The 10,224-nt window shown below is 37.5% G+C and overlaps 1 pseudogene; it reads right to left on the reverse strand.

Annotated features, from left to right (window-relative positions):
• Positions 1–217: 217 nt before the first annotated feature.
• On the reverse strand, positions 218–317 carry LOC122098624 (annotated as a pseudogene).
• Between the last annotated feature and the right edge of the window lie 9,907 nt (positions 318–10,224).

Here is a 10,224-nt window from a genome sequence, read left to right on the forward strand (position 1 = left end):
GTCCTTATATTATTTTATTTCTTTGGGATAAAAAGATAATGTTATCTAATTTCAAGTATTGTAAATGTTATGCTATGTAAGGACCTTTTGAAGGTGAAGATTTAATACACTGATGTCAAACTAACCTTTAATTCTATGAATTACAGGTTTTGTTACACTTGTATTTTTGTAATCTACTTTTTAATAACTGTTTTTCATTTCTTGCATTTGAAGAATGAAAAATATGGAATACTTCACAAATTTTCATACCATCATTGTGCAAGTGCCATGTTAATCTCTGTATTGTTGTCATTTGTGTAGACCTGCTGCTGAAGCATGGAGTATCCTCTTAATTTAAGTAGCTAACGATGCAATCTTTATACAGGCATATATCCTTGGTTGCCTATTTCTAACAAGGAACCCTTATTGTTACTAAAAATGCTATTGATCTTATTTCTCTAAATTTCTGTGTATTGTTTGGTCGATTGCTCACATTTGAAATTTTTTGTCAATGATTATTTTGTCGTTTTCATTTTAAATTTGATCATATTTTGAAGCCTTTATAGCTAAGTCCAAAGGTAATGGCTTTTCAAGTACTTATCTATCAACTGAGTTAGCTTTGTGGAGCTAATGAATTCAAAGTAAGCCTTGCTTAAGAGCTTCTTCTAAACTTCTGCAACTTAAAATTTCCTAAATGTGGTCTCAGTGGTACAAATGTCTTTCTAACCCTTTACCCTTCTTCCATGTAGGAACAGACCAACCAGAATATCTTACCCTGACAGCATAGATTGTTTTACTGGAACAAAACTAATCTTAGTTACAAGGATTCGTGGAGAGATGAACACTTCAGACCTAATTGTTCAGAATAGAAGGTATTTTATCAAAATATAATTGTTTATTATATCTATCATTTCAAAAGTAGCTAAAGCCAAGAAGGTGAAAAAAATGTTCATATTTGTGTTTACCTAATATCCTGGCCTGTCTACCATCCAACCAGGCAGGAACATACACTAGTGACTTTCTATCCCCAAATATTTCCATAGCTCCTGGAGAAGTCCATATGTTTCTCCTCGATTTTAGGCCTTAAATTGGTAATGTTTTAATCAAAGTGTTTCCTCTTGCCTCCAGGCTGTAAATTTACAAATGGTAAAGTTTTAGGTCTAACTCTATCAAAAACTGAGGTAGAGATAATGGAATAATACTTTAAAACAGAGTTGCCTTTGATACCCTAAACACAACGGAACAATGCATATCAATTTCTTATATTATATATACTTATATATTTTATATTTATATGTGCTGATCTTAAATTTCACACAGTGAATCTTACTAGAATTAATTTATAAGTTGACAAATAAATTGAAAATTATTCCCATAAACAGACTGCAACATAAATAATAAGGTTAGAATACATATTAGAATATAAAAAGTCTCAATGCAATGTCTTCGGTATAAACTTGTGATACCTTCTAAGTGTTCTTGGTCTTCTGAATTCACATAGTTAAACAAAAAGTATGTTTTCCTCTAATCAAGAAGAGATTTTACACTGCTGATGTGTTTATTGTGTTAACTCGCTAGTCCCAAAGTGTTTTTTTTCCATATTTCTGAATCATTCTTACTGATTATACCCAAATTTTGCTGATATGATGCCTAAAAGTAGTACCCATGGGTCCGAGGATATCAGGTCCCAGTTACCTGCATCATCAGATAACATGGGCAAGACTTCTCACCTTGGCCTATGCAACATGCTAAGAGAAAATAATTGAAGACCCATCTCAATTTCTCATTTCCTATAATATTTCAGTGCCCCAATTCCTTGCAGGAATTTGCAGTAAGCATTTGTGAAATGTAAGGCAATTTAGAATGAAAGATGAGATCACAAAATATGAGAGAAAGTACTGTAGTTCAAACTTTCAATTTACTGATGACCAGCACATATGAGTAAACAAAACCACAAATGTCACAAGATTATTTTTAATACCCCTCTCCTAATGATGAATGCAAGATTTCAGTCCAGCATAAGTAGGGCAAAAAATAATTCCTGGAATGGTAGATCCATAATTGTTCTACCAAGGCTAGGAAAACTTGACTTAGAGTTCAAATATAATTTCGAAAAACATTAATTGAGAAGACCCTTAGTACTTCAAAACACTGGTACTTCAGTAAAACTTGGTTCTGTAGTCTAAAAATGTTGTCATTCTCAAACCAATGATATCCTACATTTAATCTCTTGTAGGTATATTCCTTTTCAAATAAACTTTTTAAAATCATATTCACCAAAATAACACTTGACAAGTAGATGATAGTGACATTAAGTTTTTCAAGTGTAGGAATCAAGTTACAATAGAGTTGATTTATTTACCCAGCACTACTGCCAAATAAGTTCATCCATTCATTAAAGTGTAGAAATAGTATCTCCCACCATTTGCGTTGTTCAGTAGGTGCCTTCCAGAAATGTGTTAAATAGATCAGCCTCCCATAATTCGAACCCAAATATTAGCTAATAAAGTAAATTTCATCACATAAGAAGGTACATTTTAAAAAGTCACTAATAGTTGCCTTATCATGTGTTGCCTTATCATGTATTTTCCCTATCTGTCTAACATAGTAAGAAATATGACTTTAAGTCTTGAATATGGGTACTGATCAGAGATGTGACAAACATAAAATCTGTCTTCTATTTCTATCATATTCCTCAACAGTAGTAAATTTTAGTTTTCTTCTTTTTCCAAAACTTATAGGTAGTAGAAAATATCATCCCATGTAAAATAAAATAATCACACAACATTGTACAAAGCCATTTATAAAAACTGGTAGTTAGCTATAAATTCTAAGTGATTTTTAAACTTTCTTGTTGACTAAAGATTAATCTTCCAAAAAGATGAGAATAAAATCATGTCTAGATGCTTCACGTCTCCAGTCTTGCAAATTGTTATTGCAGATGAATGAATTATGGAAATATAAGCTGACATCATTACAAGTATATGTGGGATTGTAACTCCATGGAATGTACATAAACCCTTCAAAGTATTAACAGACAGTTTAACAGAATGACTATCAGGAAGTTGAAACCAGAAAGGAATAGTAGTAAAGACATAAAATGAATGAAAAATGTAACAAGGGGCAAGTACAGCTAGAATACTCAATGTACACATGTAATAAAGGAAGTCCTAAATCTGAAATAAATCTTGGAGAAAGGGTTGGTTGAGAATGATAGAAGGAGTGACTCTGATCCAGGAGCATTGGACAATTAGGTGGACATATTTAATTGTAACACAATTGCACAACCTTTTGAAATTCAGTTAAATACACAACTACAAACAAAAACACACAAAAATCACATTCAAACAGCAATCCCTAGAGAGTATGTATATGAGCTCACAAAATTTTAAGCAGTTAATGAAGGGCAGTCATGGGAAAAGCAAACAAACTGTTCAAAGAAGGCAGTTTGGGGTAGGGGAGAATTTTGAACAGATTTAAATAAATTGTCAAAGGTTATAAATCACCTACATCTACTGCAAATCTTTTCTTCTGTGAGTATTCTTTTTTTTGGGGGGGGGGGGTCCGGTCGTGGGGCCTGAACTCTGGGCCTGGGCGCTGTCCCTCAGCTCTTCAGCTCAAGGCTAGGGCTCTACCACTTGAGCCACAGCTCCACTTCTGGCTTTTTCTTTTTGCTTATGTGATGTTGAGGAATCGAACCCAGGGCCTCAGGCATGCAAGGCAAGCGCTCTACCACTGAGCCACTTTCCCAGCCCCCATTCTTTGAGTATTCTTTGTCTTAACTGGTTACTCCAGTCCTGAGCTACACTTTATGGCTTGTGAAGATAGAATAGAAGAAACAAGGTCAAGAACCCATTACACCACTGGAGAGAATACAGTCCTCTATGGTTTCTCTCACCTTTCTTCACTACTCTTTTCTCATACTTTTAATAAAGTCAAGTGATTTTGTATTACATTTTCCTTTCTTTTTCAGAGAATTACTGTTTGGTAATTAAATGTCAATTCACAAATTTTGATGTCTTTTTTTAAAAGAACTTTGAATTTAAATTCCATTGCAACCTTGTTTCACACAGTGAGAGTATTTTTTCTGTGTAAGGACAATTCTCAAGGGAACCTACAGGATTTACGGCAAGGTTTGTGAGGATTGTTTGTTTACTGTGAAAATGAGCCGTATTCACCCACATTGCTCCCTCTCAGCTAAGTCTCCACGGATTTCTTTGCATGAAAGCATATTTTCCCAGACAATTTTAAATTTTCTTAATAGGCTAAGTTGTTAAAAAGTTTGAACAATTAAAATTTACCTGTCACAAATTTTAAAGCTCTTTTGAAATTCCTTTATCAGAATCGTGAATTCACCAATCATAATCCCGCCTTTACCATCAAAAAGAGTTAACATGTTGTTTTCATGATATAGTATCCATGAAACTACTATTTTCCAGTGCCTTTGTTTTGCGTATATATGACCATATATGCTGATGCTGAGCAAAAGGAACTCCAAGATATGGAAAGAGAAATATTTATTTGCGGTGTTGTTTTTGATGTAATATGTGATTTCTATTTTCTTTAGGAATTTCCCCTATGGTTTATCCTCTGCTGTGTTTGATTTTGGTACCCTGTGTATTTTGTATACATTTACCTTAATTAGGGAAGGGAACAGGAACAAAAAAAATGGTGTGGCAAAGGAAAAAGAGCAAACCAATGCAATAGCAATTCTCACAAGACAGTAAGTTGGAAATACACATTACAATGTCTGAGGGGTATTGAGGTGAAGGGAAAACTGTGAGAAAAATGAGAGAGGGGAAAACAAGTTTGAAAAGTTATGTATTCAGTACCTTACAATGGCTGTAACCCCAGTGCACATCACTTTCACATTAAAATTAAATTTAAAAAGTAAGCTGATGAAATGAAATTTCACTGTTTTGGTATAGTAACTATTATTCTTTATGTAGTAACTTTTTAAAAATCAGTATTATTTGGCATCTAATTTGAATTAATTACCTCTTCTTTATCAGAGGGTCATCAACTTGAATGATATCCAAATAGACATTTTTTTCACAATATACTTGCCAATATTTTGAAAATAGAATAAATTTAGTATTTTCTTATACTAAAACAGAAAACAGTTTATTTCTTTGGAAACCCATAACTTTTAAAAGTAAATAAGTTATTAAAAGGACAGAATGTATGTGTTCTTCAAAATTCCTATGACTAATAACTACTCATTTTCAAATTCTGAACATTCCATACCTGAGAGATTCAAAATATACCTGTTTGCATGTTAGGTAATTCTGCAATAGATGCATTTTCAAATGGGGTGTTACAGACTGATAAGTGAACAGAAAAAGAGCCACATTCTGATCTAGGATAAAACTATGAAGCATGTTATAATTAATTCTTTAAGAGTAAGCAGTTGTTTGTCAGATTAAGCTATTGTTTCATGACCATCAATCACAAGATTTATGCCATAAAGTCATCCTCGCCCACCAGTTTCCAACTTGTAGGATGCACCTCAAAATTCCCTTAATTCACATCAAAATAGCTTATCTCCATTGTGAAAATACACTGCACCTCTGCTAATGTGAAACCCTCCATGATCTGAAAAGAATGCCACTATAAACTGGGTTGCATCATTTTTCTTCCTCTGGTATTCTTGGAAATATTATTTATATTTATACTTTTTTAGCTATCATAGATAATCAGGATGATAAGATTGTAAGATTACAGTTCAAAGCCTGGGAAGACTCAGGGTCTATGTTGAAGGGGCAGAATTATGCAGGCTCTGGCCTCAGGATTATCTGAGGACTGTGTTTGAGTATTAGGAAAGCTTTTGGTATGCCGGGCTAGAGAGGGAAAATGTTCTCTCTCCCTATCTCAAAACACATGTCACAGACTCCTGGGAGCTGAGGAAGTAGCTCTTCTGCTTGCTTAATCATAGATGAACAGCTGGTCAAGCATTTTCCTGAGATTGGAGAAGTGATGTGAGCTTGCTCTAAAATAGTTTAGATAATAATATACCAAGACAGGGCTGGGAAGGTGGCTCAGTGGTAGAGCGCTTGCCTTGCATGCATGAGGCCCTGGGTTCGATTCCTCAGCACCACATAAGCAAAAAGAAAAAAAGCCGGAAGTGGTAATGTCCCTCAAGTGGTAGAGCTCTAGCCTTGAGCTGAAGAGCTGAGGGACAGCGCCCAGGCCCAGAGTTAAGGCCCCACGATCGGACCCCCCAAAAAATAATAATATACCAAGGCATTGTCTCATAGGTCAAGTAAAAATGTATCTGTTGAAATTTTTGTGTCAATGTCTTCTGACCAAATCTTGGCAAAGATCATGCTTGCTTGTCTTTAAATACCCACTAACAATAAATCATAGTATGCAGTGGCAATTGCTGTATGCACTCTGCATCCCCAGTGTCCTGGTGATTTCTTTACCGTTACCCAGGGACACCAAGGCACTAGATGATACAACTGGCACCCAAACAGGGACCCTTCATTGTTGAATTCAGGAAAGGATATTCAGGTAAGTACTTTTAATTACAGGGTGATGGGACAAGTTAAATCTACTCCGTACTTACATATGCTTAAACATTGCTTATGGTCTAAATATTTCTTCTTCTGACATAGAAATGTGTATTAATGTAGTTAGGGAATGGAATCCTTGGTTCCCTGATGAAGGAACATTAGATGTTTATAATTGGAAACGAGTAAAGAATAACGTAGAAAGAGCTGTTCGAGAAGGGGAAAAGATTCCTATTAGATTTTGGTCCATTTGGGCTATTTTACATACCCTTTTTAAAGCTTTGAATGAGGAAAGATTAATAGCAGACTTAAAGAAAGAGGCCACCCCTTCTATTGTAGATTTACAATTGGACTCTGAGGTTAAGGACGCAATAGATAAGGATGCATTGCAATTAATAGAGAAAAACCAAGAGGTAAAAAAGACTGAAAAGGAACAAACTGAAAGTGTAAATAAAATTTCTGAGCAAATGGAATTGATTTTATCAAAATTACAACATATGGAGTTGGAAATTAGCAGAGTGAAAGGAGAACCAGAGAAAGTGAAAGTAAAGCAGCCTTCAGCTCCTTCACTGGCGGATGCAATTTTTTTTTAATTTAATTTAATTTTATTTGTGAACATACTGTACAGAGGGATTACAATTACATGGGCAGGATAATGCATACATTTCTTACCAAGCATTGCAGCCTCTTTTGTTTACCCTTCACATCCCTTCCCAGCTTCCCCCCTCCCAATCCCAATCCCAATCCCAATCCTTCCCCTCCCCCTCCTCCCCCCCATCCCCCCGCACCGACGTTGTAAAGCTCGTTTTGGACATGACAACTTGTACTTCTCATTGTTGCTAGAGGTCCACCTGTATCCTTAAACGATTTGTTTTTCCCCATCTCCTCCACAAGTTATACTGACATCAAATATAGTGAAAGCAGGGGTTATACTGTGGGGGAGGGACATACAAAGCAACAAGGAAGTAATCTTATAAATGCGTTAGAACACACGCATGAAAGAAAAAAAAACATTAAAATACATATCTAAGGGTTCATTCTCTTAACATCACATTATCTGACCTTTTCTGCTTGACTCACACATATACTAGATATTGCAAATAAGGGAAACCATGGGACCTATGTTCCTTTGGGCCTGGCTTACTTCACTTAATATAATTTTTTCCAAGTTTTTCCATTTCCTAACAAATGGGGCAATGTCATTCTTTCTGATGGAGGCATAGAATTCCATTGTGTAAGCTACCAGCACAACTATGTTTATTGCAACCTTATTTACCATAGCTAAGATATGGAACCAACCCAGATGCCCCTCAGCAGATGAATGGCAGATGCAATATTTACAGCATCACTCCCTCACAAAACAGAGGGCTCAGACCGTGAGTTTGATGAAGAAATGCCTATTTTTTTCTTATCCTGTAATTCGACCACCCCCTAAGAATGGTATATCTCAATCAGCCAGATATGAAGGTGCTGCTGTTGATGATATTGGTAAACTTAAGAAGGCAGTGATGGTGTATGGTCCTTGTAAGGTCCGCTCCAGGATGACGAGCAGACTCAACCCTCCTTGCAGCAAAGTCTACACCCAGTACCTGCATTAGCTAGGTAACTGGGACAAATGGAAGAGGTCACATCTGCGTCTCCTGAGGTCACATCTGAATTTGATGTGGCCACACCTTTCTCTGCCCATACCCTAGATAAGGCCTAGCCCATGCCCAGAGGCACTCTCTCGCTGCTCTTTTCTAGTTCTCTCTGCTCTTTTCTAGCTCTCTCACTGTTCTTTTCTTGCTCTCTCTGCTCTCTCTCTGCTCTCTTGCTGCTCTTTTCTAGCTCTCTGTTATCTCGCAGCTTTTTTCTAGCTCTCTGCTCTCTCACTGCTCTTTTCTAGCTCTCTCTTCTCTCTCTTTCCTCTCTTTCTTTCCTCTCTCTTTCCCAGCTCTCTCTTTCCTAGGCCTTTCCCAGCCACGTGGAGTGCCAACCTTGCCTGGACCCAGCAGGTCTACTGAATAAGCCTATCCCTTACCTGAATACCATGTGCATGGTGCTGTTCTTACTCGGCTACCTTTTTTTAAAAAACCTAACATAAATGATGGCATGACTAGTATAAAGGGCTTAAAGTCAGGATAGCTGGGATTTCTCTGTTTTTTTTTCCCCTCTTTTTTCTTTTTCTGTTTGTTTTTCTCTTTTCGCTCTGAGGAATACCCACAGTTCTGATGGCCTTTTGCGAACCCATCTGTCTGCTGCGGACACAGCGCATTGATACCATTGCTGGCCTTCACATCCACGTCCACACCACTTCTCTACTCTGGTGAGTGAAGCTACTCTATGGTTCTCTGTTGCTCTCTCTAGAGGGCTGTGGGGGAAGTCGGGACGCCGCTTATGCCTGGTCGTCTCTCCTTCACTCACCCGACTGACTCTCCTACTCATTTAATGGGGTGCTGCAAATCACACCTGAGCCGTGAAACCCCTTTGAAATGTCTCCTGCGCTCCCTGGAAAGCCAGAGTGCCTCATTTTTATGCCATTCTCAGATGTAGACAGTTTTTGCTACTGCAATGGTAAATGGTCAGAATTCTGTTTATTTTTGGGCTCTCTTTGCTCTCTCTCTGCCATTCATGTCCAAGTTTCCCTATCTCTCCCTTTCTTTGTTCTACATTTTGGCTTGTGCCCTGAAGAGTGCAACACAAGCTGCGTCCCAGGGACCCCCTCTAGGTTCTCTCTCAAAGGCTAGCCAATTGTAGTCTTGGTCTATTTGTTCAGGGTGTCTTTGCATGTTTTTTTCAGAAATTCGCCATCTTGTTCGCCATCTTGGCCACATTGTAGCTTAAGGATTTGGCCCCATCTGACCCTTAACCTTCCACCAAACTTACTACTCCATTCAGCTATTCTAAGGTGCCTTGCTAACAATTTGCTTTTTTCACAGGCCCTGGTAACTGAGGCCCAACCATGTGATGTGTTTTGTTAGCAAAGATGTCTAAACATTGTTGTCAAAATTTTAGGTTTTGAGTTTTGCCTTTTTGGTTTTGTGTTGTGTATTCTACTGACTACATGGTTTTAAAATACTGGGCATATCTATGTTAAAATTCTCATCACATCTAATCACATCTAATGAGTTTTGCCATTTCAGAATATTTGTTGGCAATTCTTGATAAGCCTTTTTGTTTTGTGTTGTGTATTCTACTGACTACATGGTTCTAAAATACTGGGCATATCTGTGCTGAAATTCTCATCACATCTAATGAGTTTTGTCATTTCAGAATAGTTGTCAGTCAATTCTTGATAAGAACCAGGTAAGCTCTACTTATTCTACTTGATCTCCTTGTTGCTTTAATTTGGAAATAATAAAGGGCTTTGGTGGCAATGATTGCAGTTCAAAGCCAGCCCGGGCTGAAAAATCCCTAAGACTCCATCTCCCAACTAACCTGCAAAGAGCCCAGCTGCAAGCATCGCTCAAGACTCTTATCTCTAAGCAGCCAAACACTGGAAGTGCTATTGTAACTCAACATGGTAGAGCACTAGCCTTGAGCAGAAGTGCTCAGGGAACATGCCCAGGCCTTGAGTTCAAACCTCTTTGAATACCAACTGGGACAAGCCATCCCAGCAATGAGCACCTAGACATAGCCAGTCTGGGGAACAAGGGAACATGGAGAGGAGTAAGAGGAGCTGACACATCAGCTACTTTGTGCCTGCCCTTTCAAAATTAACCAGAGCCGGGAGGTCAGGGGAAGTAAGGAGCCT

Source organism: Dipodomys spectabilis, unplaced genomic scaffold (genome assembly GCF_019054845.1).
Source record: "Dipodomys spectabilis isolate Male_0828 unplaced genomic scaffold, ASM1905484v1 ptg000481l, whole genome shotgun sequence".
Taxonomy (NCBI): Eukaryota; Metazoa; Chordata; class Mammalia; order Rodentia; family Heteromyidae; genus Dipodomys; species Dipodomys spectabilis.